The sequence below is a fragment of the Mixophyes fleayi genome, chromosome 5 (assembly GCF_038048845.1).
Source record: "Mixophyes fleayi isolate aMixFle1 chromosome 5, aMixFle1.hap1, whole genome shotgun sequence".
Classification (NCBI taxonomy): domain Eukaryota; kingdom Metazoa; phylum Chordata; class Amphibia; order Anura; family Limnodynastidae; genus Mixophyes; species Mixophyes fleayi.
The window spans coordinates 249,839,721-249,867,601 of NC_134406.1; the positions used below are offsets into that span (position 1 = coordinate 249,839,721).

Sequence of the window (27,881 nt, forward strand, 5' to 3'; positions counted from 1 at the left end):
TCTTTCAATTTTTAAGTTCTTTCTGTGATTTTGAGCCATGTCATTATATCATCAGGTAGAGTTGGTGTTGACATGGATACAACCTGCTGAATATGAGTGGATCCAATGCAGAGAGGAAAGGAGAGCAGTGTTGTCTCCCAGGGTAACGAAGCTAAACAACACTGACTGATCTGATGCTACAAATATATGGCTGAAAAGCACAGATGAGAGTTGTAGACGAAATTGTATTTAGTGCAGGAGGTTTGGTACCTATGTAACTTAAAGTCCTTTGAAGATGGAAAACCATGGTAACATCAACACATCTAAACGCTACAGACAACATAGGTGCAGAAACAAAAGCAGTCAGGGACAAACATTAACTTGTCGCACTCTTACTAGCATTTTTACTGCGTTAGCCATTTCCTGTACGTTACACAACATTATTTTGCTTGTGGCAATAGCCTACTAAATAAATCAGCTCTCCATGTTTTCCTCACCTGATCCCTCTCATTGCCATGCGTTTGTGAATCAGACCCCAGAATTACGATCAGAAGAAAACTGTTATGCAGTGTCAGCATATCGAGTAACAATCTCCCGTAGCAGAATGCAAGCGTTGCTGTCCCAAATATTCTGATGTGAACAAGCCATTAACGTACAAACTGTGTGTGTGTGTGTGTGTGTGTGTGTGTGTGTGTGTGAATATAAAAATATATATATACACACACACACACATATATACACATACATACGTACACATATAAAAAAATCACTTAAGAAAGATAGGAATCATATAGAAAAATGTTTCATGAGAATAAAAAATTAAGATCCTATCGATTACAAACCTGTTTTAGAACTTGAGGGAGGGATTAGGGCTGTGGTTATAAACTTTTTACGACCCCAGTTTGGAATATCAAACAGCCTACGGTTTCGAATATTATACGGCCCCACAGATTGAGTGATTATACCCCGGTTTGGTTTGACCAGAATAAGAAGCATTAAGGTGACCAGTTGATGGGCACTGTAAATGTGACCCTTGGATTGAGGATTATACGGCACAATATAAGTCCCCTGGTGGGCAATGTGTTGCCCTGGTATGGCCTTCCCCTTACATGGTTAGTTTACATTTCTACAATAAATGCTGCAGATCAGGAAACGGGATGAATGACCACTACCACTGTCAGGCTGAGCATGGTAGGAACTTCATATTAACAGCAGCTGGATTACAAACAAATGTTTAGTTTATTTATTAATGTTTATTCATATAGCACCACCATATTATATCATTCCCATCAGCCACAGCCCCATTGGAGCTTACAGTCTAAATTTCCTAACATACACAAACTAGACTAATGTTGCAATTAAGATGTGACTTCTGGAATAAGATGTGAGCCAAGTGTAACTCTATCACTTATAAGTCACTCAGCTAAGAGACCGCTGGTCAATATGGGTAATATAGCTGCATCAATGCAGATCCGATCAGCCACCAACTTGGACACATGATTGATAAGCAAATTAAAAAAAATATTTAGATTTGATTGACCAGCTGTGACAGAAGACCAGAACAAAATGTCTTCCATATGATGATCAAAGTTTGTGACGTACAAATGTTTTATAATTGATTGATTGTAAAATACGTTCATCAGTCACACAATTTCACAAATAGCAAACATTGAGAAGGCTATAGGAACAACTTTATAAGCCTTTCACAATCATATTTTCCATTATCATTAGAAACCAAAAATGATTTAATGATTTGGGCAGCTAGCCAAAACCCTCAATCTGTACAATCACAAATGTAAAGCTTAGCTTCGATTAGACTGATAGACATTAAGCTACTACAAGCAAATGTCTGAAATGCCCTATTTAACCCATGTTATTAAGAAGCACCTGTCATCTGCACACAGTGGAGTTATTCAGTTTGTGGGTTACACCAACACTCATGAGATTACAGCCAAAGAGCTAGTACCCCAGAAATATTGTCCTGATGTACAATGGCAATATCATTGAAAATGTAACATCAGGTTTTTTTTTTCATAAATTTTTTATTTTAAAAGAGGAAGTATACATATGTAAAAAAACAACTGGAACAGTATATGTGTGCATTGAGTTACATAAAACATGTTGGAAGTATGCCAAAAAAGAGGCAAGATCTATATAACAGTAATTTAAGTATAGGTAATTGTACTGGAGAAAAACTTCATGTTTCTTCTTTTTTTCTTTTCAAAAAAGTGAAGAGAGAGGAGATAAACATAACACATAAGGAAGAAACAGAGAGAAGGAAGGGGAAGAAAGGAAAAATGAGAAAAATATGAGGGGAGAGGGGAAATGGAAGGGGAGGGGGAGAAGGAGAAACCCTTCAAAGATTCTTTAAGTATTTCTGAGGGGAATGTAAGTATCTGCCATAACAAACAAACAAATAACAATTTGAAGGGACCGTATCCCACGGAACCCATTGCTAAATAGAAAAGATGATTTATTTTTTATTTATTTATTTTTAATTGATATTATTATTATTATTATTATTATTATGACGTGTACCCCTCAAAAATTTGAGGGAAGTGTGAAAGAGGAATCTTAAATTCTTCTGATTCCTTGAACTCCATCCAGCTGAACCGGGTGACTGTAAAATCTGAATATTTGTCATTTGCAGAGAAAAATATATCATCCATAGACATATAATACTCCACTCTAGTAAACCAATCCTTAATCGTAGGAGGGGATCGGGAGCTCCAACATAACCACTCTGGCTGCATTGTTTAAATGCTTTAAAAGTGACTTCTTGTATTTAGATGAAGGAATGTTAGAAAGAGACAGCAACCAAAACCCGGGTCTTCAGGGACCTTTATGTCCAACAATGGCCTTCAAGAGCCTAATAACTTTGCTTCACAAGGGTGAAATTCGTGGACATTCCCACCCTATTTGCACCAGCAAGCCAGGAGCTTCATTACACCTCCAACACAGTGAGGACATCTGTGGATGATATTTATGTAGTGTGGATGGGCCCCTATACCATCTGGACAGTAATTTATGATGTGTTTCAACAACCAAGACAACTATGGGTGTTTTGATAGATTTTGGGCCACGAAGATTGTGAGATATAAAGTGCTAGATCATGCTCCCAGGGACCCTTGTATGATGGTGCTGACTGGAATAGATCATCTATTAGGATTTTATAAAATCCCTGATATAGTATGAGTGGGGGCAATTTTAGATAAGCACATGGCCTCAAAAAGAGATGGTGCTCTACCTAGTGATCCAATAAAGCCAATAGACTTGACGTAATGCATCACCTGAATGTATCTCCAATACTCAATGGAGGGCATCTGTTAAACAGAGTCCTGGAAAAATCTGGGTTAGACATAAAGGGGGACAAAGGAGAAAGAAAAGCACTTCTCCACGAGTGGAGCTTATTCCACATCGTTAAGGTGGGTCCTGACCGTGGGGTGGTTAATTTTAGGGATCTTAGACAGCCAGGGTAGAGTACAAACCGTTGTTTCACTAGAATCACCTACCACTTCCACCCACTGTTTAGCACCACCTCCTCTTGTCCACTTCAAAACTGTAACTGTATTCAGATACACTGCCTGGAGAGAACTCTGGAACAATGGCAATTGAACGCCCCCTTGATGTTTTTGTATATACAGAATAAAATACTTGTATCTGGGTCTCCAAACCTATAAATTGCTTGGGTATCTGGATCAGTAACGCTTGCATAATATATAGAACTTTGAGTAATATATTCATTATTATGATACTCATTCTGCCGGACCAGGAAAACTTGGAAAGGGACCAAGATCCTAATTTCCTCTTACTTTTGGATAACAAGGGAGAATAATTTAGGCGGAAGAGTAGGTCATTGGTTATTGCAATGGAAACCCTAAGATAGCGAATGTGTGAACTTTGCCATTTAAACGGGATTGCCATCTTAAGACCAGCAATCTTTTGCTTTGAAGCAGAGATATTAAGCGCGTTTGATTTAGAGCACTTTATTTTCAAATTCGAAAGGTGACCAAACCTTAAGAATTCGGACATCAAGTTAGGAGAAGAGATATAACCGTTTTGGTGACAATAGCTAATAAATCATCTGCAAACAGATCAAGACGATACTCCTTCTTTCCTACCTGGAGGCCTGACATGTTTGGATTACATCTAATAGCCCTTGCCAGAGCCTTCATACATATAAGAAAGAATAAAGGAGATAGTGGACACAGCTGGTGAGTTCCATTAGAAATAGAGAAAGAATCAGATAAAATACCATTAATTCTGACTTTGGCTGATGGAGATCTATATAAAGCTAAGATCCTATTTAAACAGGGGTCAGTCCCCGTGTGTCCCAGAATGTCCTCATGAAACACCAGTGCACCCTGTCAAACGCTTCTTCAGCGTCTGTAGACAGGAGAACCCTGGGAGTCGAAGAGATAGAGACTGAGTGTAGAAGATCTATAATTTTAGTTGTATTATCTCTCGCCTCTCTTCCGGGGATGAATACTACCTGATCATTAGAAATCAAATTGGGGCCTTCAGCCGGTTAGAAATTAATTTGGCAAATAGTCTGACATCTATATTTAGCAGGGAGATCGGGCGGTGCTGGGACACAGTGCGGGATCCTTCCCCTCCTTAGGGTTAACCGTGATATGAGCTTCTAATGACTGGGGCGAAAAGCCATTTACATTACATACATCATTAAAGGCCTCTAAGAGACTGGGGTTAAGTGTAACATCAGTTTTAAAACCCAATCCAAAAAGATTACTAACTATGGTTCACGTGATCCAGCAGATCACCAGACTACTTGCCTTGCACTGTTTAGCAAACCAGGTCAAATTTGAGTACAAGCCAGATGAATACATTTCCAAAATTCACACACAAAAAAATGCAAGCTTTCATAATTGCCCACACAACATGGTTGACCTTACTTGTCTAACTGCTGACATGTCCATTTTTAAATGTACAGACCAGAAAAAAAAATACTCTGGGAAATAAATTTAAAGACAGAAAGAAATTGATGTGATCTTTGCTTCTGCTTTTGGCACGTCTACCTATGTTCTTCACAACATTACTAAATAAACTCTCACAGAATGGACTTCTACTGAATGTCTAGCAGTGTATGCTGTAAGCTGAATAAAGAGATATATGTCTTTATATAGTTAAAGTGGATTGTACTGACTAAACAAGTACTTATTTGGAAATCAATGTTTAGAAGATATATTGTTGCTAATTGAAAACAGTGTACAATGTTCCATGGTTATAGTTAAAGGGACTTGGTGGTGAAATCTCTCCCTCCTCCCTGACACTGGGGGGGGATTTTATTAGCCACGTGGTGCCGTGATGTATCTCGGAACAGTCTACAGACACAAATCGCCCCAATATTGCTTCTCATATCTCCGCTGCTTTTCCCACAGAAATGAGGAGAAAATGTCCTTAAATTCTGTACCAAACTGGCAAGCAATGTACACTCCGAATATTGAGTATTTAAACGGCGGCACCTCGCGGCTAATTGAATTCCACGCTAGGACATTGCTGGGGGACTATTTCCTGGGACACCTCTGATTTGCGCAATGCAACAGGGACCCGTAATTTCTATTAGAAGGGATCTTGTTTGGTCAGCTTCCCCTATAATCTATAAATACCAGAGGATCAGATATATGGGTGGAAAAGATGGGTTTCCCATTACTTTAATTATGTATAGTAACTCATATGGGGCATCATTTAAAGTTAGGAGTAAGTTCAGCTGAATGGTGCTTCTGGCCAAACCAGGTTGTAATGTCAGGGGTGCAAATTCAATATCCTAAAACATATATTCTAGGACTATATATATTAGTACAATAATGAGTGTCTGTAGGCAACAGTGACGCATTGGTGGAGGTTCCTTGCAAGTTTGGGGCTGCATTTCAGTAAATGGGGTTATGGATTGGTCAGAATTACTGGTGTCCTCAATGCTGAGAAATATAGGCAGGTACTTGTCCATCATGCAATACCATCAGGGAGGCGTCAAAATGCCTTCAACTTTATTCTGCAGCAGGATATGTATGTTCTTAATGACATACAGCCAATGTCATTAAGAACTATCTTCAGCATAAAGAAGAACAAAGAGTCCTGGAAGTGATGATATGGTCTCCACAGAGCCCTGATCTCAACATCAGAGTGTCTATCTGGGATTACAAGAAGAGACAGAGGATTTGAGCAAGCCTACATCCACAAAAGTCTTGTGGTTAGTTCTCCAAGATGTTTGGAACAACCTCGCTGCTGAATTCCTTCAAAAACTGTGTGCAAGTGTACCTAGAAGAATTGATGCTGTTTTGAAGGCAAAGGGTGGTCACACCAAATATTGATTTGATTTAGATTTCTCATCTGTTCATTCACTTTGCAATTTGCGAATTAATAAAAATAAACTATTAACACTTCTAATTTTGAAAGCATTCTTACTTCACAGCATTTTTTCCACACCTGCCTAAAACTTTTGCACAATATTATATATATTTCTTTTTATATACACACACATTATATATATATATATATATATATATATATATATATCGATCTACAATAATTATATATATATATATATATATATATATATATATACATACATATATATATATATATATATATATATATATATATATATATATATACATACATACATATATATATATATATATATATATACATACATACATACACACATACATGTACACACACACACATACATATTTTACCCCTAACAGGGTGGGAAAAAAAAATCTAAATTTGCCAAGCTTCCAAAATTTCTTCAAGCATGCATCACTAAAAGTGGTTAAGGGTACCTGTTTTAATGTTAAAGCTGTTCAGAAGTGGAAGGAAATATATACACAAAATATACCAGATAAACACAAAATAATACATTTATTTCCTTACGACTGAGTACTGCACCATAAAATGTTCTGGCTTCAGCCTGGGAAATGCTTGTAATTTAACAGGCTGTCATTGATGGCCGTTTGCTGAGCCAATGTTGAACAATGCACCCCGAAAAATTGACCAGGGCGACCTTTACATTTATCCCAAGACAGATTACCCCATACTGGTTTATTATTACACATATAGGTGCATGACCTGAGGAAGATCAGAAATATATAATGTGTCAGACTGATCTACACATTCATTCTGCAAGCCATTAAACTTCACCAAAACCGACCGCTATTGTGCATCTGTTTTGTATCTGCTGGTTCTTTTGTCTGTTGTGCCAATACTGGAACAATATCTTCATAGAACTGTAATAATACCACAAAGACATTATCTGTATCATATATTCCAGCATTCCCTATTATTAGAGGCTGCTGGCAGACAAGCAAAGTACAGCTCATGTGCCTGTATGTATGGGGATGTAAATAATGTCGCCTTTCAATCTGCAGCGGTTCTTGTAGGAGAGATACTAAACACAGACATGCTGCTTTCTTGTCACTAGACTTGTATGACTATAGCGGTAAAGTAGCTGTCGGCATGTCAAGCCTTCCAGCTCGTTTGTGGAAACCAATAGGTTTATTCTTTTCAATACCAATGTTTTGTAGATGATTAGTTTACATTTACATCTCCACAAAGGAGCAGAACTTATTCATTTTTATTTTCAGACTACCTATATTATTTCAAAGTATGTGAGGTTAAAAATAAATAAGTAGTCCCCCCATCCCTATCCACCCTACCCACAACACACCTTTCAATGTTCTATTCACTTATACATATTTTGACCTTTTTAATATCTCGGTGCCAGTCGAATGCACAAGCTCTGGATGTATTTTCATTTTGAATTGCTCTGAATACTTATGCTCACCTCTATCATCATCATTTATTTATATAGTGCAAGCAAATTCCGTAGCGCTTTACAACTGGGAACAAACATTAATAAGACAATACTGGGTAATACATACAGACAGAAAGGTAAGAGAACCCTGCTCGCAGGCTTACAATCTATGGGACAATGGGAGTTTGAAACACAAGGGCATGTGCTACATCATATTGCACAATGGACCAGCTAGAATGCAAAGGTAAAAGTATTAAGTGGGCTGTGTGTGTGGCAATGTTGGTCAGGGGGTTGTTGTCTTGTGTTAGCTGTGTAGAGGGTGGTAATAGGGTAACCTAGGGAGATCAAGATGGTGGTTGAGGAATATCAGAAGCTTGTCTGAAGAGGTGGGTTTTCAGAGAACGCTTGCAGACTAGAGGAAAGTCTTACTGTGGGAGGGAATTCCACAAAGTGGATGCAGCCCGAAAAAAGTCCTGTAACCGAGAATGGGAGGATGTGATGAGAGTGCAAGAGAGACGCAGATCTTGTGCAGAACGGAGGTGTCGAGTAGGGAGATATTTTAAGACAAGTGAGGAAATGTATGTCGGTGCAATTTTGTTGACGGCCTTCTATGATAGTAGAAGAATTTTATATTGGATTCGTTGAAATACAGGCAACCAATCTAGAGACTGATAGAGTGGGTCAGCAGAGAAAGAACTGTTTGCAAGGAAAATCAATCCAGCCACTGCGTGCAAAATAGATTGTAGGGCTTCAAGTTTGACTTTGGGAAGACCTGTGAGGGAGTTGCAATAGTCGATGCGGGAGATGATTAGTGCATGAATGAAGGGTTTTGCGGTGTCTTGTGTAAGATATGTGCGTATTCTGGAAATGTTCTTTAGATGTATGTAACATGATTTAGATATAGAGTTGATGTGGGGAATAAACGATAGTTGTGAGTCAAGGATCACACCTAGGCAGTGAGCTTGCAGGGTGGGATTTATGGTCATGTTATCTTATTTCAAAGTATTATTAATTTTTATTTTCAGACTACCTATAATATTTCAAAGTATGTGAAGCTAAAAATAAATAAATAGTCCCCCCATCCCTATTCACCCTACCCACAACACACCTTTCAATGTTCTGTTCACTTTTACATCTTTTGAACTTTTTTTATACCTCAGTGCCAGTCTAATGCACAAGCTCTGGATGTATTTTCATTTTGAATTGCTCTGAATACTTATGCTCATCTCTATGTACCTCTTTCTTTCCTTTGTGAATTGCTTAACTGCTTGTATAATTGACACCAACGTGTTTACTGGCAACTGTCATTATATTACATTTGAAAACAAGGTCTACAATAAAAAAAAAGAAAATGTATGTAAGTCCATCAAGCTCAAACTTTAATAAATGCCAGCTGTGTAGATCCAAATAAAGGTAAATCTAAACCCCAAATCAAGGAAGCTGACAATCTGACCTCAGTGGGGAAAAAATCCTTCCTAGCTCCATATACGGCGATCAGATGAATCACCCAATAATGTGCTAATTATAGCTTGATATACCATTTCTTGCAAAAAAGCTCCAATAATGTTTTAAATCCAAAGAATATGCTACCACCACCTCCCTTAGTAGAGATTTCAAAAGTCTGACTCGCCTTTCAGGGAAAAAGTCATTTCTATGTGGATGGAGAATATAGATGTTGCCTACAGCAAGCAGATTCTAGCTGTCAATTTGTATAATGTACTAAAAAAGTGATAACTAGAATCTGATTAGTTGCTTTAGGGAACATCTCCACTTCTTCAAACCCGCAGTTTAGTAAATATACCCCCTTGTCTTGACATTGGATATACTGTTTTCATACATACATTTTTTAACCCTATCTATCTGAACATTGACTGGTCCTGGATTAGCTACATTATCTGACCTTTCCTGGTGGTCAGAACAACTATTTATTAAGGAAATCGATCGCTGCTCACCAGATACTACCATAATAATAGGACCATACAGCCCACTCTATATTTTTGTTTGGGTGTCATTTTCATTGTTTAAAATAAAGTCATAGGGTTTTATTCCTACAGCCTGAATTCCCTGAGATGTTCATATAATGAGCATTCCATGGTTTTTAGTGAAAAAAATACATAACTCAAAGGCTACTCCTGGTCACTCCAGGACGCCGTCAATCACTGGAGAGAACGTGTGCACGCTGGTACTGATCACATTGATGTCTTTTAGTAGCGATCTTCTCAGCACTGTCATGTGCATTTAACTTTTATTATACTTTCATACTGACATTGTGCCAAAACTCTGCTAAATTTAGAAAACAAATGACTTAAATTTGTTTACAAAATCTTTATATAGAGCAATGTGCTATCTTGGCAGAGATTTTTACGATAGGGCTATATTTACCAAGGCAGCTGGAGCCTATTTAGTAAATATAAAAATATTAAAATGCCTTCAGAACAATAGAGTTCAAACCAGTTAAAACAAATACTGAACTAAAAGCTATGGTGACAAAGCTGTCCTGACATGCCGGTTACACTTCAATTAGAGACCAATGTGAGCGGCTGATGGACTACAATAACCAGAATGTTTTAGTGGTCTTTCTGGCTCATCAGCTCCATAGTAAACTGGGAGTTGCCGTTTCGTAGATCTTATCTTAGTCAACACTAACTTAACCCAACTGTGTAAAAGACAGATGAGCAAGACAACTGGTGTAGATGAAATCGATAGAAAGTCAAACCACAGAATACAGTAATATATCAGCAACATAACGATCATTCTAAACACGACATAAAACATGTCATTACAGTGACATTACAACCACAAGTTGGTGCACTATATAATAATGCATTCTACAAAAAGATCCACAGTACTGAGAAAATCATCTACTATACTTGCATAAAGGAAAAACATCTCTCTGCCTAACTGTAGAGAATTATTCTTCCCACATATGCATTCCTAAGAACACGGGCCGATGTGGTCATACTAAATCTCTGCTTTATTAATAGCCCTATTATTGGATTTCCTTGCACATACATGAGCCTTGTTAAAGGTAATCTTTTGAACCTAAGTATTCCAAAAATGGGAATACTGTACTGATCCAGGGAACCACAAGCAATTTCTAGAAAAACAGAAGTTGTGTGTGAGGAAGGAAAATATTTCAAGCACTTCATTTTAACTGATGTGGCTTTTGGGAAGCCCAGGAGGTACAGTAAGCATACTTTATCTTTGTGGAGTGTTGTATAAAAGACAGAGAGTTGACTTACTAGAAATTTAATTTTATATAGATAAATATGACAGAGAGAAAGATATAAGGTAGATATTATTTCTTCATTTTTTTTCAGTACTTACATATTATGTACATAGATATGAGATAAACAGATATGAGAAATAAATATGTGCTTTTAATCCATTTTTATTTTAAGAAGAAAGTTTAGAATTTATATTACTGTATGTTCATTTAGCCTCACAATTTTTATTCCATAAACATTGTGACTTTTTTGTCATAGTAAACTCCATTTAATAACATTCTATCTTTGTGTTCTTAAAAAAGTCACGCATTAGATAGGCTTGTTTTAATACTACATTGAAGGCAGATAACTATTTTACAGTAACTAACTAACTTAGGTTGTGATTGTATAGTATATAGTAACAAAAGGAAGCATTTAGCTGGCAATATGCAGAGAAAGCAGGGAAGTAGAGTAAAACATTTGTGCAGTAATGCACCTAGAGTGAAGACTTGTGTTTGAATTACAGAGCCAGTGATGGGCGTTTCCTTTTAAAGAGAAGGTGGGTGTGTCATCTGTCCATCAAGCTAAGGCTGGGGGAGGAGCATCATGTATAAAAGCTTGTTTGTTTCATTTGTTCAGGGAGACCAACGCTGGGATAGCTGGCTGGTCCTGAGAGAGAGCTGGTCTATGTATAGCTAGCGTTTAGGGTCTCCATGATTGCTGTGCATGCATACGGTGCCATAGCACCTAAACTCCCATATCCACTCATTTTGGGGCGAGACTTCCCACTGTTTAATGATGTCCTCGGTGAGCGGATCCGGCCGGACATGCCGGCAACTGATGCAACGGTCGGAAGCCCGGTCTTAAAGGAACCGCCTAAGAATCCACAGCATCTGGACATCGATCTTTGGGAACCGCCAAACCGGAATGCCATCCTGGGAGTCATAGCAGGAGTTCCACAAAAGCATCCACCTGCGGGGAAACATGGACAGTCCAAACTAGCATTGGTCGGTGATGTCGCAGATGAGCCCTCCCCGCCTGTCAGTGAGGATACGGACTGGTCCGCAATACCAATTTTGTTTCCTCTGCAGGACTTTGCTCGAGACCAACTTAATGATGCCACTTTGGAACATGCCTTTAAAAGTGTGACTGAGGTAAATGGGGAAGCGAAAGCCGCCCAGCCTGCAGAAGCTATACCATATTTTATTGTTAAAAATAATTTCCTGTAGAGTTGCTACTGTACAGGGGGATAAAGTAGAACAATTAATAGTTCCTCAGGTCCATGTAACCCTAGTGTTAAAAGCAGCACATACACATGTCTGTGGGGGACACCTAGGGGAGGATCAAACACGGGAACGAGTTCTGCTTAGGTTTTACTGGCCCGGTGTACACATGGCAGTGAAAAAGTATTGCCGGCCCTGTCCCATTTGTCAGAGAACCTGTCCCAAACCCATGTACAGGGCACCTCTCATTCCGATACCAATAGTACAAGTTCCCTTTGAACGGATAGCTATGGACCTTGTAGGGCCACTGGAAAAATCCGCACGTGGGCACCAATATATACTAGTGGTGCTTGACTATGCAACCAAATATCCAGAGGCAATTCCCCTACGAAACATAAAGTCCAGCACCATAGCTAAGGAACTTGTATTGATGTTTACACGCTTGGGAATACCCAAAGAAATTCTCACAGATCAGGGTACTCCTTTCATGTCTAAACGGATGAAGGACATGTGCCAGTTGCTAGGGGTTACGGCGCTTCACACCTCTGTATACCATCCACAAACAGATGGCATGGTGGAACGCTTTAACCGCACATTAAAGCACATGCTCAGGAAAGCAGTGGCTCAAGAGAAAAAAGATTGGGACACTCTTATTCCCTATTTGATGTTTGCCATCCGTGAGGTACCTCAAGCTTCAACAGGGTTTAGTCCCTTTGAGTTATTGTTTGGGAGAGAGCCCAGGGGTATCTTGGATATGTTAAAAGAAGGGTGGGAGCAGCAAGGTCCCAGGGAGCCAAATCTGGTACAATTTGTGTCACAAATGTATGAGAGGCTAGGAAAGATAGGGCCCATTGTGCAGCAACATGTAAAAGAGGCTCAGGAACGACAGAGAAAAAGTTATGATAAAAGTGCTGTTGTTCAATCTTTCAAGCCTGGGGACAAGGTCCTAGTCCTGGTTCCCACCCAGGAAAGCAAACTTTTTGCCCATTGGCAGGGTCCATATGAAGTTCTAGAGGCTGTCGGTCCTGTCAATTACAGAGTCCGCCAGTTAGGTAGGAGAAGGGAGGAGCAAATATATCATGTCAACCTCCTTAAACCTTGGCATGATGAGGAAACCTCTCCTCAGGTAGTGAGTACTGCCATTGGAAAGTCTGAAGTGCCCATAGAGCCAGCTTTGTCCATTCAGCAGAGACAACAGACTGAAGAAATGATTTGCCGGAACAGGGATGTCTTCTCTTCCATTCCTGGGAGCACTACCTTAATCGAACACGACATTGTCAATGCGCCAGGAGTCATTGTAAAACAGAAGCCGTATCATATTCCAGAAGCCAGACGGGTGGACGTGAGAAAGGAGGTCGAGAAGATGCTCCAGTTAGATGTGATTGAAGAGTCCACTAGTGAATGGAATAGTCCCATTGTGCTTGTCCCGAAACCCAATGGGACAATTAGGTTCTGAAATGACTTTAGGCGCCTAAACAGTATGTCGTAGTTTGATGCCTATTCGATGCCACGTGTGGATGAACTAGTGGAAAATCTTGCTGGTAGCAATTATTTAACAACCCTTGATCTAACAAAGGGTTATTGGCAAGTTCCCCTGACTTCCACGGCCAAGCCAAAGACTGCATTTTCCACCCCTGATGGTCTCTATCAATATAAAGTCCTACCCTTTGGGTTGCATGGGGCACCTGCCACCTTCCAAAGGGCCATGAATAAATTGCTACGACCTCACACAGCTTATGCAGCCGCTTACCTGGACGATATAGTGATTTATACCCCAGACTGGGGATCACATTTAGCCAAAGTTGAGGTGGTCTTAGCTTGATTAAGGTCAGCAGGGTTAACAGCTAACCCAGAGAAATGTGCTATAGCCATGAGAGAAGCCAAATATCTGGGGTACATTGTTGGTCGAGGGCATGTAAAATTGGGCAAGACCAGAAAAAAAGTTGCAGTTAAGAACCTTTTTAGGCTTAGTAGGTTACTACAGACGGTTTGAAAGCCACTTCGCCACTAGAGCTGCTCCACTTACGGACATGTTAAAAAAAAGTTGTCCAGATAGATTAACCTGGTCTGATTTTCGGTTAGCTCTTTGTTCCTCCCCAGTTCTACAAGCACCGGATTTTACCCGGAGGTTCTTCCTTCAAACTGATGCGTCTGGTGTTGGCTTAGGTGCAGTTTTGTAACAGGAGTAGAATGGAGTAGAAAATCCTGTCCTGTACCTAAGTCGTAAATTGCTTCCAAGGGAATAAAAATATGCCTCTGCGGAGAAAGAATGTCTCGCCATAAAATGGGCTACAGAAGCTCTGCGCTATTATCTCCTAGGCAGAGAGTTCACCTTAATAACAAACCATGCACCATTGAGATGGATGCAGAGCAACCGGGAGGTAAATGCCAAGGTAACCCGCTGGTTCTTGGCACTACAACCTTTCAAGTTCTCAGTAGAACATAGACCTGGGATTCTGCACAAGAATGCAGATACATTGTCACGAAAATATGCGCTCCTCGCGAAGTCCGCGTCAGGGATATGTAACAAGAGGAGGCATTTAGCTGGCAATATGCAGAGAAAGCAGGGAAGTAGAGTAAAACATTTGTGCAGTAATGCACCTAGAGTGAAGACTTATGTTTGAATTACAGAGCCAGTGATGGGCGTTTCCTTTTAAAGAGAAGGTGGGTGTGTCACCTGTCCATCAAGCTAAGGCAGGGGGAGGAGCATCATGTATAAATGCTTGTTTGTTTCATTTGTTCAGGGAGACCAACGCTGGGATAGCTGGCTGGTCCTGAGAGAGAGCTGGTCTATGTATAGCTAACGTTTAGGGTCTCCATGATTGCTGTGCAAGCATACGGTGTCAAAATATTTACCATCCTGACAATAAAGCACCATAAAAAGGAATTAGTTGTTCGCGTGTGCTTCTGCAGTAGCGGGCTCTTGCCACAATATATATATATATATATATATATATATATATATATATATATATATATATATATACACACACACACACATATACATACATACACACACACACACATGTATGTATAGTATATAGATGTGTATTGCATATATCTGCTTCCACACTTAGGCACCTGTGTCCAACCTGTCTAGAACAAAAGCACATAGCTGTGTATTGTATAGCTGTGTACTGTACAGCTGTGTACTGTACAGCTGTGTATTGTATAGCTGTGTACTGTATAGATGTGTACTGCACACGTCACCTTGGATAATTTAACACCTGCGCCCACCTTGTGTGTTTTCCATAGACCATACATGTGTATTGAACAAGTTCATTTGTTTTGACTTTATTTCAAGTGTATGATTCTTGCTAGTGCACCAAATACACCACACCTTTTGTATCTATAGCATTGATTTTTTCAAAAATATCCATAAAAATGGATATAGAAGAAAAGAAATTGCATAAATTGTTAATCCAGTACAATATTTAACGTTGGCTACTACATTCTGACATTAGGTCAAATGTACAATCGTTGTCGACAACACATTGGTCGGAAAATTCTTCACTGTGTGCTTAGCCTAAGAATTTCAGCTTTTGAACTACATCCTAGCAGTGATAAGACTAGGTAGTTAATGGTCAGTGTGAGATATAATTTTGGTGGAATTTAGTCATTTTAGGCCATTTTGTTTTGATTAAACCTTTTCACATCCACATGGCATGCATGCCCAAGTGGGTTTGATCCTAACATAAGTGAATCAAAATCTTTGACTATGCTGCCGATTAACCATACGAGGGAGCTGTGAACAATGCATAATGTTTTAGCACATTTTTACATTTAAATAAATGTTACTTACAGGAGATACAGCTTTTTCGGTGCAATACTTCTGCATTTTGTAATCTCTAATACAGTTTTTACAGTTAAGGTAAAAAGAGTTTGATTTATTAAGTATGACGTGTAAGTTGGGGATCCACTGCAGAGATATATGCCAGGACACTAGACTCGGCAAAGAAGTCTACTGGCAAAATTACCAATTTATCCATATGTATGTTTTTGTCCTGAATCTCTTCAAAAATCCTTGCTAATGTTTCCTATGTAGTCTATGTCCTGCATCCTTAAGATATATTCGCACTTTGCCAGAATATAGGCTGATTTTCTATTGAGCCATGTCCACAATCAGGCCGACTAACTACCTAATGACACTTCTTATTTTTCTTGCAAGAGTTTCAATAGAAAGAGCAAATAAGTTGGAGGAAAACTTAACACTAAGGGCTAGATTTACTAAACTGCGGGTTTGAAAAAGTGGAGATGCTGCCTATAGCAACCAATCAGATTCTAGTTATCATGTATTTAGTACATTCTACAAAATGAAAGCTAGAATCTGATTGGTTGCTATAGGCAACATCTCCACTTTTTCAAACCCGAAGTTTAGTAAATATACCCCTAGGAGTCTGAACGAGGGGGTGGTAAGCTTGGTCACTGTAACTGTTACACAGAACGCTTAATATGGATCTAAGCCCAACTAGCAAACATACGGCCTACAGTCAGTACTTCTCACATGAATTCCCAGTCTTGTGAGTCAAAGGACATAACTGTCTCCCAGGACACCACAACTCCGGCCCTCGGAATAAGATGCAATATCTGCAAGTTGACAAACAGCCTGCACATATTATCAGGGATAAAACAGAACTAGTCCAGATACACCAGTTGAGTAATGATCTTACACCGATATCTTGCTAAAATGTATACATCCTCTTCCAATAACGAGATTTAATAGTAGGAGGACCTGTATTTCTATGAACAAGTAGAAATAGCAGGTACTGGTTAAAGCAGTGTACTGGGGGATTTTCCTCTGTATTTGTTCCAATCTTGAGATTATAAAATAGAAAATGTGCCCGCTTGTTCCCTTTGCTCCAGAAAAAAAGAAAAAAAAACAGCTTGGGATAGAATTAGCTGCATTTTCTTTTATTGTTCATATATTTCGTGTAATTATAGGCCTCCGGAGGAGAGGAGGAAATCTACTGGGTTTCAAGTTTGGCACAAATACTGAATGCATTTCTTTGCAGAGAGACTCCTTCAGTATTACACCTGGCCTATGGCTCTACAGCACTGATGGTCTGTGTCTACCACAAGTTATCATAAGTAAATAACAGATGATCAGCACTACGGAATTATCCTGCTGTATTATATAACTGATGAAGACGCCAAATCCTAAAGAGTCGGCTCCTGCATCAATCTCTGGATGTGGTAGTAGTTTTTTTTTTCTCTTCAAAACATCCTTGATGAAGCCAAGGTTTTCTCTCCTGGAAACTCATTGGAAATTCAAAGCGCCATTCCCCAAGAGCGATTATCAGAGTAATCCTTCCCTCGTGCTTACTTCCACCAGCAGCCACACACTGAAGCAGAAAATGCCTCAACACTTAAAGTGACAGCACATACAAGGAGCTACCAGCTCTCAGTACAGCAACATTCCAGGCGACTGTCATGGCTACAAACATCGTTAGTCTTAGAATTAATATGGCACATCTAAAATGGCTAGACTCTGGAATATTTGATTGGTGTAGTCATAATAATAATAATTTATTATTCTTAAACAACAATAATAATTATTTATTTATATAGTGCCAATAAAACTAAAAGCACTTTATATTGTTGCAGAGGATGAGGCCATCTTTGCCACACTCAGCTGCTGTTCTGTGATGCAATCATTCACATCAGTCCCTGACGCACTGGAGCTTACAGTCTAAGTCCCTAATACACACACACACTAGGGTTCATTTCTGTTATAAGTCTGTTTATCTACATGTATGTTTTTGAAACTTGTGAATGGAGACTGGAGTGTGGAGAGGAAACCCATAGAAACAGGAGGAGCACCCATACAAACTCCACACAGATAGGGCCATGGTGGGAATCGAGCCCATGACCCCAGCGATTGGAAGCAGCCTTCTCTTATGTATTTGATCTTTTACGTTTCTTGTGATCTGCTTTCTCTCATATAGTTTTGAATATCCATGTATTATTACCATTTATTTATATAGCGCCACTAATTCCGCAGCACTGAAAAGAGAACTCACTCACATCAGTCCCATTGGGACTTACAGTCTAAATTCCCTAATATACACACAGACAGACACACACACACACACACACACACACACACACACACAGACTAGGGTCAATCATCATCATCAACATTTATTTATATAGCGCTAGCAGATTCTGTAGCGCTTTACAATTGGGAACAAACATTAATAAAACAATACTGGGTAATACATACAGACAGAAAGGTAAGAGAACCCTGCTCGCAAGCTTACAATCTATGGAACAATGGGAGTTTGAAACACAAGGGCATGTGCTACATCATATTGCACAATGGACCAGCTAGAATGCAAAGGTAAAAGTATTGAGTGGGCTGTGTGTGTGGCAATGTTGGTCAGAGGGTTGTTGTCTTGTGTTAGCTGTGTAGAGGGTGGTAATAGGGTAATCTAGGGAAATTAAGATGGTGGTATCATAACCTTGTCTGAAGAGGTGGGTTTTCAGTTCTACCAACTGTCCCTCGTTTAGACCTAAATCCCTCTTTCCTCATTTCCAACCAAATGTCCCTCTATTGGATTTTAATTATACATCTATATGGATAAAATTCTCCTTTTAGTACTAATGTGACTGTCTGCTACATTTGTTATTGCATCCTCTGTGTATGTTAAGAGGACATATCTAAGTGATTTACTGTTTGCAATGTGCAAATAATTTGAACTGAAATCTTGATTTGTGCTGCTGTGAAAAATACCTACAAGTTTCCCATTGTAGCATTATAAATATATACACCTTACTACCAGCTGTACTTTTCTGTTACCATATTGTGTGGTCAAACGCATCACTTTTGCGATTCTTTATCCCATTATTTTCTTTTGTACGGGCTGCATTACAGTACAGCGTTGTTAAACACATCCGTATATTTGTTTAAAATACAGACATTTATTTTTACAAACTTTCCATCAACACCCTCAACTTCATGACCAAGTTCTCATGCAGCTTACAATGTTTGAGAAAACAATGTTACTACAAGGTTAATCTGGTTCTGAATATTTCACATTTTAAAATCAGATGTACTCAGTAGAAAGTTCCAATTTAATTAAACAAGTGGAAATGGCCAAATGCACAATTTCGCACAACATCACAATTGCACTTTTATATAATGTAAAACAACGAACAAACCACCATAGAAGGCATACTAAAACTGACAACACCGTAACATTAGGATCGATTCCAACCCCGGGATCTAGCTAAGTTAACTCCTGGAGCCACCCATTTATAGCTATAGTGGTCAACTAATTAACTCCTGCCTACGTTGGTCCTGGTGTGTGTCTGTGAACGGGAAAATAGATTATTAGCTTCAGGTGCAGGGACCACTATTTCTGAGTAACGCTATCTGATTGTAAGACTAAGGACTTTGATGATTTTATTATTATTGTTATTACTAATAATAATAATTCAATACTAACCCACTTTAGACAATATTAAAACAAAAACACGTCAAAACTTACAAACATATCAAAAAAAGTCTAAATTTTTTTTATCTAAATATATAATTACATTCTAATTCTTAGAACACCCTTCAGTGATATTTTTGCAGTAGAACTAAGACTTGCAATTAAAGCAATAGACAAGCAAAAAAATAAAATTGGTTAAAAGTGCAAATTAATATGCAGACATGATCATTCAAGCTGTTTACACTGCCCACAAGAGCATTTGTTTCCCATTATGTGCATGTCACAATACCCTGCCTTAGCAATGCATCTCCACTACTGAGATAAATCATTACAAATTATCTGGATAAATACATCAATAACCACATGCCTGAAAGCAGCTTGAAATAAAGCATGTAAGGATTTTATCTCACTCTCAGAAACAGCTAATTTAGTGATGACTGTCAGCGGCAGGGAGCAGCATCTGCTCCTGATCTCCATGTGAGGGCAGTCATGTTTAGGCTATTGGAAGGCAGTGCCCTCCGTGTGCCTTAATTAACTTGTTCAGATGAAACACTCTCAAAACAATCAATGAAATTCTAAAGATATACAACCATAAGCTGAAAGGAAATAACACAAAAGATTAAGGTTATTGCCTGTCAAACAAACTCCCTTTAAAATGTTACCGCAGGAGCGTTTTTCGAGGACCACCCAGAGTATGACAGCTTCTGAAAGCATGAAATATTCTCTTTCATTTACACTACTTTAGCCAAGCTGGTTACTCATTGCCTTCACCATGAGGCCGGCTACACGAGCAGCTTGTATTCTGCTACATGCAGTGCTGGTTACATCTGTTAATGAACATGAAAGCATAAGATCTGTAGAAGTGCCTGAGAATAATGAATAACATAATAAATATACACAGCCTCAACATGCCTTGTGTGGTGATATGTTACTGTGGGTACGTGACTGTGCCTCAGCGTGGGGGTACGTGACTGTGCCGCAGCGTGGGGGTACGTGACTGTGCCGCAGCGTGGGGGTACGTGACTGTGCCGCAGCGTGGGGGTACGTGACTGTGCCGCAGCGTGGGGGTACGTGACTGTGCCGCAGCGTGGGGGTACGTGACTGTGCGGCAGCGTGAGGGTACGTGACTGTGCCGCAGCGTGGGGGTACGTGACTGTGCGGCAGCGTGGGGGTACGTGACTGTGCGGCAGCGTGGGGGTACGTGACTGTGCCGCAGCGTGGGGGTACGTGACTGTGCCGCAGCGTGGGGGTACGTGACTGTGCCGCAGCGTGGGGGTACGTGACTGTGCCGCAGCGTGGGGGTACGTGACTGTGCCGCAGCGTGGGGGTACGTGACTGTGCCGCAGCGTGGGGGTACGTGACTGTGCCGCAGCGTGGGGGTACGTGACTGTGCCGCAGCGTGGGGGTACGTGACTGTGCCGCAGCGTGGGGGTACGTGACTGTGCAGCAGCGTGGGGGTACGTGACCGTGCCGCAGCGTGGGGGTACGTGACTGTGCCGCAGCGTGGGGGTACGTGACTGTGCGGCAGCGTGAGGGTACGTGACTGTGCGGCAGCGTGAGGGTACGTGACTGTGCCGCAGCGTGGGGGTACGTGACTGTGCCTCAGCGTGGGGGTACGTGACTGTGCCTCAGCATGGGGGTACGTGACTGTGCGGCAGCGTGAGGGTACGTGACTGTGCGGCAGCGTGGGGGTACGTGACTTTGGGTATGTTACTGGGCGTCAGCGTGGGGGTACGTGGCTGACCTGGGGGGCATCTGCCCATCAGGCCAGTCCTATAGTGGGCTAACTTGGGCTGAGCCACCTGCATTTTTTTTTCCTTTAAAATGTTCCTAATAGGCTGCTGAGCCAAGTCTTGCCCCTCAGGCTGCAATTTGCCAGCTAGACCCTGTTGTGGAGGTAAGAAGCTGCTTCAGCAGTGCCAAACCTAACATGCAAGCGCATTTATATAAAGAGCTATACAATTACTAAACAGTCATATCTTGGCTAAATTAGAGATACTTGGCATATTCACATCTCCTCTTCTGCCATCTAGTCAGATATTATAACCTTGGTGACTATTAAACAGAAATGTCATAAATTAGTATCTGCTGTATGTTTTACTGACATTCCCAGAAGTACCAATATGCAAAGTAATATCACACAGAAAGGGTGTCATTCTTATCAGGAGACCGACAAATGCAAAGTCTTCTAAAAAGCACAGAATAAACCAAGGTGTAATGTATGTAGGTACTGCACTGAAATATTACTGATGAAGTTGATAAATGATGAGTGCAAAATAGGCTCAGCATTATCACCCCATCTGTATAGTATGACTTTGCATATTGGTACTTCTAACACCATTTCTGCTACTACCACTTTGCGTGAATTGTTAATTTAGTTCTAACATGAGACGAGTCCACTCTAAGTCGCGGAAAAGAAAGGTAGGGGAGGAATACCATTTAGTAAACTAGACAACCTACCGCATCAAATGAGGGGTCAAATACCTTTCTAACCCAAGCATGGGATACACAATAGTTTCCAGGAGGTGGCGCAGTAAAGGAACATTTTTCACATTTTTTATTTACTAGTTGAAGTAGTTTAGTTAAATATGGGCGCACAGATGAAGACTATGGTACGTTGTGCCTTTCTGAACAGCTGACAACAATGGTACCCCATTTAGCCTAAAAAAGTGGCTGATGTACAAATATGCACATAATACTTTTATTTATATAAATATCTTTTCTTTCCTAGGCGATAAGTGATCAACAGACAAATAAAAAAGGGACTCTTGTTTGAAAGAGGGACTCCCCTCTTTCAGATGTCTGTGCTCTCTGCAAATGAGGGGGGGGGGGGGGCAGCAAATTAGTTTCTAAAAAGAAACCCCATGTATTTACATAAATAATGGGGGGGGTTTGTTTGTTGCTCACCAGAGAAGCAATAAAAATACTCTATTTTGAAAAAGACGGCAACATCGAGAGCAGGACTGTGTCTCTAAATTAACCCACCCACTCCTAGGATTGTCTCTCTAAAAGAACCTACCCTCTCCTAATTAAAAACATATTTTTTAAGTTTTAAGATGTACTCTCCTCTGTAATGTGAGAGTGCCCCTATTTTGTAGCTGGGGGGTGTGGAATCTGAGCTCCCCCTCCTATCTGCTTCAACGCTATTAATAAGGCAATAATTAAACAAGAGTTCACTCTTTGAAAGGGAGGTCTCTCCTCTTAAAAAAATTAAAGTGCCCCCATTTTATTGAGCCTGAGGGTGCGGTGTGAGTGACAACGGAGATATTTTAGAACACCCCCAATTCTATCATCCACCTCTTGTGTTAATTATTGTGTCCTGATCAAAAATTGTCAGAAGTCATAGATAGATAGATAGATAGATACTCAATTTTTACTTAAAATCATTCAATGGAAATGTAGATTTTTTTACATTATTCATAACAACATATGTGTGATTTTAAAAAAAAATAAAAAATAACAGATAACAGCAACGTCACCAACCCCCTTACTCCTGTGCAAATCTGGTCACTTAAAAACTATATTGTTCCACACACACAGTATATATACATGTACCAATGCAATACAGCTGTCCAGCAACACTAACATTGCCAATGGACAATAAAATACAATGAGACAGAATAAAGACGTACACGAGTCTTCTTAACACAATAAACACTAAGTTCCAGCAGTGTCATTTCTGAGAAAACAAGCTCTTTTTGGTAGCGTGATAACAGAGCGTGTTTACTCAGAAACGACACTGCTGGAACTTGATGTTTATTGTGATAAGAAGACCCGTGTATGCCTTTCTATGCATACAATATATTACCTATACAAGGCATTTATACTATGTTTAAACATTATAAAGTATATACTGCTCACAAAGTGTCTCTTTAAAACACTTCTCCAGTCAAAGGAGTATTTATCCCCTTCTCCACGGTTATGAATCCCCATGAAAAATTTCCAAAGACCGAAAAGGTCACTTATTGCTACATTTCCTTGATTTTGTCATATACACAGACCATCACCAGGTATTTCTTACTAGTCACCATGAGGAGCGCTGCTAAACAATTACACGGAGAGGAGAATGTCAAGGGCAGTGTGGGGAAACACTGGGTAAATGTGTTTTAATGGACCTTATCATAATCATCACCATTTATTTATATAGCGGCACTGATTCCGCAGCGCTGTACAGAGAACTCACATCAGTCCATGACCCATTGGGGCTTACAGTCTGAATTCCCTAACACACACACAGACAGACAGACAGACAGACTAGGGTCAATTTTGATAGCAACCAATTAACCGACCAGTATATTTTTGGAGTGTGGGAGGAAACCGGAGCACCCGGAGGAAACCCACGCAAACACGGGGAGAACATACAAACTACTTTAGCCATGGTTCAACAAATGAAAAAGAAAAAATCCTAAACCCAAAACATTTGGGATAACAGATCCCATTGTGGCATACTAAGCCAGGTGACACGTTAACCCTTTCATTGCTGGAGTGAAATTGCCTCCACCGCTCTTTTTTTTACCAGGAAGTCCAGGCATTATACTATAACTAATGGTACTGGGGATTAAGATTTCCAGGAAAGTGACAAGTATTGTTTTCTTGATAACACCTCTTATGATTAATAGATGGAACTGCGATTTCTAGACAGTTTTATTGTCTGCCAAATATGCATTACAGGTAGCAAGCACAAAGCACCGCCTATTGGGTGTTAGAGACCCAAAGTACATTATAGCAAAACAATTGCTATTTTAGAATACTTTTTGAATGAAATCATTACCAAAAAGGAGAAGTACTATTGTTTTGCTGCGTGGGGTATGAATTTACGGATGTGATGAAAGCGACAGTGAGTAGTACGAAAAAAAATACACGGAACTGACTTGGCCGACACATAATAAATGCCGATTGAACGTAAGAATGACAAAGCAGCCTATTTTGATGTCATTTAAAATGGCGACCGCTATGTCAGTATTTTTAAAACGGCAACGGTGGATCCCTAACCCTAAACCTATTCCTAACCCTTTTCCTAACACTAACCCTAAGTATAACACTTAGCTCCGATGAGAAGCGACATTGCTGCTTTAAAAATACTGATAAGGCGGTCGCCATCTTAAATGACGTCCAAACAGCCTTCCGTTATTACTGATGTTTGTGATTTCTTACCACACTGTAGGGGACTTGTTTTGTCAGTCAGCATTTATTAGGTGTCGGGCAAGTGAGTTGTCATGGTAGTCACGGTCTGTGTTATCAGCACCCTTAAAGTGACTACCACCGGTTTTGATTTAATCAAAGAATAGATATTGTACAATTATCTAACATTACAGTTAAAACAAAATTAACCACATTAGTAATAACCAAGTTTTCTGTTTAACTAAATAAAGTTGATTTGATTGTTTCACACAATGGAAGTCTGATATATGTATGATAAATGCCAACTTACCTAGAGAGACACAATATTCAGAAAAATAAGCATTAGGACACAAAATGATGCAGGAAACTAAGGAAAGCCATTAGAGCATGCTAGTAGTTGTATTACCTCACCATGGAGGCAGCCATTTGGTCACCGAGCCAATATTCAACTTACACCTGAAACAGGCAAGAGACACTTTGGAGCATATTTACTAAACTGTGGGTCTGAAAAAGTGTAGATGTTGCCTATAGCAACCAGACTCTAGCTGTCATTTTGTAGAATGTACTAATAAAATGACAGCTAGAATCTGATTGGTTGCTATAGGCAACATCTCCACTTGTTCAAACCCGCAGTTTAGTAAATAAACCCTTTTGTTTTTAGTGGTTCGATAGGTTGAATTCTCATGAATAATGTTTCAACCCACAAAATGGCTGCATCCACTGTGAGGAGATGACGGGTATTTTGTTAACAATAGGGGGTTATAAGCTGCCTAAGCTAGGGACACAATTCTCTGCTTGTTTCATGTGGAAAATCTTGCCCAGCTCATGTCATTTGTCACAGGTATTAAAGAGCTTTCAGGTGCTCACCTGCTAGCTGGCACAAAGCAGAAAATAGAAATGTTTAGATTCCAAATCAAATAATGTGACACGGAGTGTGAGCTCACCTTGGAAAACATGATTATTACGGCATGAGCACATGACAGCACCTGTTGCTCAGACCCCTTAAAAACCATAGTAAAACAAACTCTTCTGGTTTGCCATTCATGTATGGAACAAGCACTCCCAAAATATAGCATTCCTTCCTCAAGCCACCAGACATTCACAGAGCTTCCAAACCCGCGTTTCCTGGAAATTAAACCCTTTAAGGACAAATTGATGTTTTCATGTAAGAAGGTAACATTCACCGCTCAGTTTTATCCGGAATTTCCACTGCAGCTGTTAAAACTGAAGGCGAGATTGAGAAATCAAACCTCCTCTTTAAATCAAAGCTATAAAGTCCCATGTCACATCTAATGGGTTCTGATACAGGACAAAAATGTTATAATGCAAAGCAAAACATGCATTTTATATCACAGAGACTGTCTCTTGCTAGAGAAGCACACAAGCAAAGATGCAGGATAGAAAGTAAACTACTAAGCAATAGCTGTTTTTAGAACAGATAGCGTACAGGGCAGATTATTGTTCTCGTTTATATAGCGCAGTGCTGTACAGTGACTATGGGCCTGATTCATTAAGGAACGTTAAGACAAAAATTGAGTATGTTTTCTTACTCAAGAAGTTCTCTAGACAAAACCATGTTACAATGTAAGGGGTGCAAACTAGTTGATTTTTTTGCACATAAGGAAAATATTAGCGGTTTCTTCGTGTACCACACTAATACTTGATAGCTTATTTGTACACTGAAATTTAAAGTTGATCTAGAACATACCCTACCCCAACTATAAATCTGTCATCACATTTTAAATTAACCACCCCCTCCAATGCAACATGGTTTTGCCTCACTTATTTTTGCTCAACTTTCCTTAATGAATCAGGCCTGATGTAATCATTCACATCAGTCCCTGCCCCATTACATCTTACAGTCTAAATGTCCTCTCTCTCTCTCTCACAGATATACACACAACTGTTGGGTCCATTTTGTGAGCAGTCAATTAACCTACTAGTATGTTTTTGGAGTGTGGGAGGAAATTGGAGCACCTGGAGGAAATTTGCGCAAACACAGACAGAACATACAAACACCACACTGATAAGGCCATGGTAGGAGGAAGCAGCAAACAAACACTACAAAACAACTACAAAAAATAGACTGTAACTGTGCCCCATACTAAATGGACTGTGCCAATTTAAAAACTTGTGTTCAAATTCCACAATCATATTCACAAATAATCTGCACTATTTTCTGTCACGAACCCATTGTTAGTTATATCAGGTGATTTCTACACAGAATCACAGTTTAAAGCACAATAAAATTAACTATTGGGTTGACCTGAATGAACCTTAGAAGACAGAAAACATAGAAACGCTTTATGCAGAGTCTTATCAGCAGGTGCAGAGCTACTGTAGAAATATACCTGCACAAATCAAATGGCCCATATCCATCCTGTATCAAATACAGAGCTCTAGTGTCAGGATACTGTCTGTGCAACGTCAGCAAAAGCTGCCAGGTTCCTCCTAATTAAGCATTGACTCGATTTAGTTGCAACTTGTATTTCTGTTTTTGGAGATGCGGTGGCAGATCTCGCATGATCCCATGGTGTCCAAATGTAACTTTGTGAGGTGATGAGCTGATAATTATTCCATGCTTCAAGTTACATCATCAGAATAACCTCATAAACCAAAAGCAACATGCAAACCTTCTGCCTGCACATCTGACAGTCAAAAATAAATGTCTGCCTGCCTAATTGCCCCTATTGAAATCACAGAACTGAAAACAGCTGCAAAACAAACACATCAACCACACTGCTGTATCCTAGGTTAATAAATATATATAGAAAAAAAAGCATAGCATTTGACTATCTTAGGATCCCATGACTGCTAGTGCTTGGCAGTCATGCCTTTAAAGCTATGTGCAGTACACTACTGGATTGATGGTCTGCAAAGAAGATCTGGGACTTTTGGATTATGGGAGGAAACCTGAGCAAAGCGGAGGAAACCCATGCAAACACAGGGAGAACATACAACTCCACACAGATAAGACCATGGTCGGGAATCGAACTCATGACCCCAGTACTTAGAGTTGCTAACCACTAAGCCACCATGCTGCCATATACATATATATATACAAATACATACAGACACAGGGTAGGGCAGAGTAGTAAATGGAAAAAGTGTTTTTATAGAAGATGTAGGATTCTTATTTGCT

General features: G+C 39.8%; 1 protein-coding gene across 5 annotated transcripts in view; it reads right to left on the minus strand.

Moving 5' to 3' along the window:
* Positions 1 to 27,881, minus strand: part of VPS13B (vacuolar protein sorting 13 homolog B) — a 718,815-nt gene that overhangs the window by 446,653 nt on the left and 244,281 nt on the right. The gene's annotated exons all lie outside the window — the stretch shown is intronic.